Genomic DNA, 6,000 nt, shown 5'->3' on the forward strand with positions numbered 1-6,000 from the left:
CTAAAGTGTCTATATGCACACATATGGAATTACTACACAGTAACAAGACAATGAATATAACATCATTATTATATGCGATATATATATTGGATTCGGGGTAAAGGACTGGATTTTTCTTATGTCCTTAACCCCCTTCACCGGCTGAGTTAATTGTGCTCAGCCTGACTTCTGTGCAGTTGGTGTCCAGTCTTTTGGTCCTCCTGCAGATCATAAACAGTCCAATATACAGGTCCTTCTCAAAAAATTAGCATATAGTGTTAAATTTCATTATTTACCATAATGTAATGATTACAATTAAACTTTCATATATTATAGATTCATTATCCACCAACTGAAATTTGTCAGGTCTTTTATTGTTTTAATACTGATGATTTTGGCCTACAACTCCTGATAACCCAAAAAACCTGTCTCAATAAATTAGCATATCAAGAAAAGGTTCTCTAAATGACCTATTACCCTAATCTTCTGAATCAACTAATTAACTCTAAACACATGCAAAAGATACCTGAGGCTTTTAAAAACTCCCTGCCTGGTTCATTACTCAAAACCCTCATCATGGGTAAGACTAGCGACCTGACAGATGTCAAGAAGGCCATCATTGACACCCTCAAGCAAGAGGGTAAGACCCAGAAAGAAATTTCTCAACAAATAGGCTGTTCCCAGAGTGCTGTATCAAGGCACCTCAATGGTAAGTCTGTTGGAAGGAAACAATGTGGCAGAAAACGCTGTACAACGAGAAGAGGTGACCGGACCCTGAGGAAGATTGTGGAGAAGGACCGATTCCAGACCTTGGGGAACCTGAGGAAGCAGTGGACTGAGTCTGGTGTGGAAACATCCAGAGCCACCGTGCACAGGCGTGTGCAGGAAATGGGCTACAGGTGCCGCATTCCCCAGGTAAAGCCACTTTTGAACCATAAACAGCGGCAGAAGCGCCTGACCTGGGCTACAGAGAAGCAGCACTGGACTGTTGCTAAGTGGTCCCAAGTACTTTTTTCTGATGAAAGCAAATTTTGCATGTCATTCGGAAATCAAGGTGCCAGAGTCTGGAGGAAGACTGGGGAGAAGGAAATGCCAAAATGCCTGAAGTCCAGTGTCAAGTACCCAGTCAGTGATGGTGTGGGGTGCCATGTCAGCTGCTGGTGTTGGTCCACTGTGTTTCATCAAGGGCAGGGTCAATGCAGCTAGCTATCAGGAGATTTTGGAGCACTTCATGCTTCCTGGCACCTGCTCACAGTGCCAAAACCACTGGTAAATGGTTTACTGACCATGGTATTACTGTGCTCAATTGGCCTGCCAACTCTCCTGACCTGAACCCCATAGAGAATCTGTGGGATATTGTGAAGAGAAAGTTGAGAGACGCAAGACCCAACACTCTGGATGAGCTTAAGGCCGCTATTGAAGCATCCTGGGCCTCCATAACATCTCAGCAGTGTCACAGGCTGATTGCCTCCATGCCACGCCGCATTGAAGCAGTCATTTCTGCCAAAGGATTCCCGACCAAGTATTGAGTGCATAACTGAACATTATTATTTGATGGTTTTTTTGTTTGTTATTAAAAAACACTTTTATTTGATTGGACGGTTGAAATATGCTAATTTATTGAGACAGGTTTTTTGGGTTATCAGGAGTTGTAGGCCAAAATCATCAGTATTAAAACAATAAAAGACCTGACAAATTTCAGTTGGTGGATAATGAATCTATAATATATGAAAGTTTAATTGTAATCATTACATTATGGTAAATAATGAAATTTAACACTATATGCTAATTTTTTGAGAAGGACCTGTATATAAAATAATGACCAGGAGGAAAATGACAGTACGAAGTGGCATGGGGTTTTATTACAGTCGCCTCCTCATGGCTGAAATCTGAGAGGAGATGTTTCAGCTTGGCACCAAACATAAGAGGGGTGTTCTAGAGTCTCAGGGGCATCTGGGCAAAGGTCAAGACTTATTCTCTGGAGTGATAGGTGCTCTTCTACATAGATAACTAAAATGGGACAAAAGGAACAATACGTTCTGGGAGATCTCCCATTGCAGTTAATAAACATCCTTATTTGATGCTTCCCTGTCCCCCTAAACTCACTCATTTATACTTTTACTTCAGGGTGACTTCAGGGGCTCCCCGTTAACCTTTCTTGAGCTGCCCAGTAATTAGCTAATGCCTCAACTCTCCTGAACCCCACAAAATGAATGCAATTTTCTTATAGTTTGATCCTAGTCAATTGCCTCTGTTTCCTATACAGACACCCCTACCAGTTTTCCACGATTCAAAAGAGTAACATACAACCCTCGCAGCTATTTAACACCCTAGGAAAACTAAACGTTAAACTAAGGTACACTGACTTAAATTGTATCCTGCATCAGGTCTTAAACAAAACCATGTTATCCGTCCAAATTTCAAGGTCAGCACACAGTATAACATGACACTCCCTCGTGTGCGTCCATTATCTGTCCATGCTTCTCCGCCTGTCTTAGTTCACGTAACAACACCCTTTATCCAATCTAAGGCCAGCATCACACTCAGCGTATGTAAATACGGTCTGTTTATTACGGCCGTACTATGGAGAAATGTTCCCAAAATAGTGATCCGTATGTCCTCCGTAGGCAGGGTGTGTCAGCATATTTTGCACATGGCATCCTCCGTATGTAATCCGTATGACATCCGTACTGCGAGATTTTCTCGCAGGCTTGCAAAGCCGACATCTAATGGATTTATGTGCTCAAATGTTCGTTAAAACATATATACAGTATATATATATATGTCATTGAGACACACACATATATATATATACTGTATTTATATTTAATTCAGCGCGAGATATGTGAAAAGCTGGTAATTCAATTGCCGGCTTTTCATTTCTCCTTCACAAACCCGACAGGATATGAGACATGGTTTACATACAGTAAACCATCTCATGTCCCCTTTTTTTTTTTGCATATTCCACACTACTAATGTTAGTAGTGTGTATGTGAAAAATGTGGGCGCTGTAGCTTGTAAAATAAAGGGTTAAATCGCGGAAAAAATTGTCATAATTGACTCCTCTCCATTATTAACCTGGCTTAATGTCACCTTACAATAGCAAGGTGACATTAACCCTTCATTACCCCATATCCCACCGCTACACGGGAATGGGAAGAGAGTGGCCAAGTGCCAGAATAGGCGCATCTTCCAGATGTGTCTTTTCTGGGGTGGCTGGGGGCAGATGTTTGTAGCCAGGGGGGGCCAATAACCACGGACCCTCTCTAGGCTATTAATATCTGCCCTCAGTCACTGGCTTTACCACTCTGGCGGAGAAAATTGCGCGGGAGCCCACGCCAATTTTTTCCGCCATATAACCCTTTATTTTACAAGCTACAGCGCCCAAATTTTGCACATACACACTACTAACATTAGTAGTGTGGAATATGCAAAAAAAGGGATATGAGATGCTTTACTGTATGTAAACCATGTCTCATATCCTGTCGGGTTTGTGAAGGAGAAAAGAAAAGCCGGCAATTGAATTACCAGCTTTTCACTACCACCGCTGCGTATTTCTCGCAAGTCACACTGCTGGTCCGTGTGTAATCCGTATTTTTCTCGCCCCCATAGACTTTCATTAGTGATTTTTTTGCTTAATACGGTGACAAACGCAGCATGCCGTAGAAGACCGTATATTACGGATGCGTAATATACGGCATATAGGAGCTGGGCCATAGAGATTCATTGGGCCGTGTGTAATGCGTATTTTACGGACGTAGTTTATGCGCTCATACGTCCGTAAAACTTGCTAGTGTGACGCCGGCCTAAGATGCACAGGAAAACAAAGTCAATTTTACACCTGAACTTCAAGGCCTAAAGTATTATTAACTGGTGGCCTAGGAGCAGCATGAGACGTACTCTGGAGAAGGTGGTACCTGTACTGACCGCAGGCCCTGAACTTAACACCGCAACTAGAAGTAGCCGTGGGATGTACCTAACATGGCCTAGACACCTCGACACAGCCGGAGGACTGAAATACCCCTAAAGATAGAAACTGGAAAACTATCTTACCTCAGAGAAAATCCCCAAAGGATAGACAGCCCCCCCACAAATATTGACTGTGAGAGGAGAGGGAAATAACATACGCAGACTGAAAACAGAATTTAGCAAAGGAAGCCAATCTAGCTAAAATAGAAAGGACAGGACAGAGTACTATGCGGTCAGTATTAAAAGACTAGAAAATATCCACCACAGAGAATACAAAATCTCCACAACTAACTAAAGATATGGAGGGTATTTCTGCATCTCCAGAGATTCCAACTTAGCTGAATAAATCCTTACCCAGACAAAGCTGGACAAGAAAAAACATAGAAATGCACTGAACTATAAGGCCCACAGCATGTGGACTGCAAAAACAAAGCCAGAACTTATCTTTGTAGATTTGAACTGCATAGCAGGAGAAACCAGGCAGAGGTGTGAGTCCTCCAAAAACAATGGACAACTGGCACTGACTAAAGGATCTAGCCAGACTAAATAGCCCAGTCAGAATTGGTAATAAGTGAAAGCACCTGATGACTGCTGAGATCCAAAGGAGCAGCAGTACCACTTATAACCACCGGAGGGAGCCCAAGAGCAGAATTCACAACACTAAAGGTTCCTTCACACTAAACGATTTACCAATGATTACGACCAGCGATACGACCTGGCCGTGATCGTTGGTAAGTCGTTGTGTGGTCGCTGGGGAGCTGTCACACAGACAGCTCTCTCCAGCGACCAATTATCAGGGGAACGACTTCGGCATCGTTGAAACTGTCTTCAACGATGCCGAAGTCCCCCTGCAGCACCCGGGTAACCAGGGTAAACATCGGGTTAATAAGTGCAGGGCCGCGCTTAGTAACCCGATATTTACCCTGGTTACCATTGTAAAAGTTTTAAAAAAACAAACAAAACACACACATTCTGAAGTCTGTCACGTCCCCCGCCGGCGTCCACAGGGTTAAAACTGCTTTTGGCAGGAGCGCTGCTAATGCCGCGCTGCTGCCGAGAGCTTCCCTGCACTGAATGTGTCAGCACCGGCAGTAACAGCGGTGACGTCACCGCTGTGCTCTGCTTTACGGCCGGCGCTGACACAGTCAGTGCAGGAAGCTCTCGGCAGCAGCGCAGCATTAGCAGCGCTCCTGCCGCAAGGCAGTTTTAACCCTGTGGACGCCGGGGGACGTGACAGACATCAGAATGTGAATATGTACTGGTTTTTTTTTTTAACTTTTACAATGGTAACCAGGGTAAATATCGGGTTACTAAGCGCGGCCCTGCGCTTAGTAAGCCGATATTTACCCTGGTTACAAGTGAACACATCGCTGGATCGGCGTCACACACGCCGATCCAGCGATGACAGCGGGTGATCAGCGACGAAATAAAGTTCTGGACTTCTAGCTCCGACCAGCGATATCACAGCGGGATCCAGATCGCTGCTGCGTGTCAAACACAACGCTATCCAGGACGCTGCAACGTCACGGATCATTGTCGTTCTCGTTGCAAAGTTGCTGAGTGTGAAGGTACCTTAACAAATCCTGTTATCATTGCAATCACAATGAACCTCCGATAAGACCCTTCTGCCGCCTGTCTGGTCCTCACTGGTCTCACAATACATTTCACTTAAGGTACCTTCACACTAAACGATATCGCTAGCGATCTGTGACGTTGCAGCGTCCTGGATAGCGATATCGTTGAGTTTGACAGGCAGCAGCAATCAGGATCCTGCTGTGATATCGCTGGTCGTTGCTGAAAGTTCAGAACTTTATTTGGTCGTCAGATCGGCGTGTATCGCTGTGTTTGACAGCAAAAGCAACGATGCCAGCGATGTTTTACAATGGTAACCAGGGTAAATATCGGGTTACTAAGCGCAGGGCCACGCTTAGTAACCCGATGTTTACCCTGGTTACCATCGTAAATGTAAAAAAAACAAACAGTACATACTCACCTTCTGATGTCTGTCACACGTCCCCCGCCGTCCGCTTCCTGCACTGACTGTGAGTGCCG

The sequence above is a fragment of the Ranitomeya variabilis genome, chromosome 6, assembly GCF_051348905.1.
Source record: "Ranitomeya variabilis isolate aRanVar5 chromosome 6, aRanVar5.hap1, whole genome shotgun sequence".
Taxonomy (NCBI): domain Eukaryota; kingdom Metazoa; phylum Chordata; class Amphibia; order Anura; family Dendrobatidae; genus Ranitomeya; species Ranitomeya variabilis.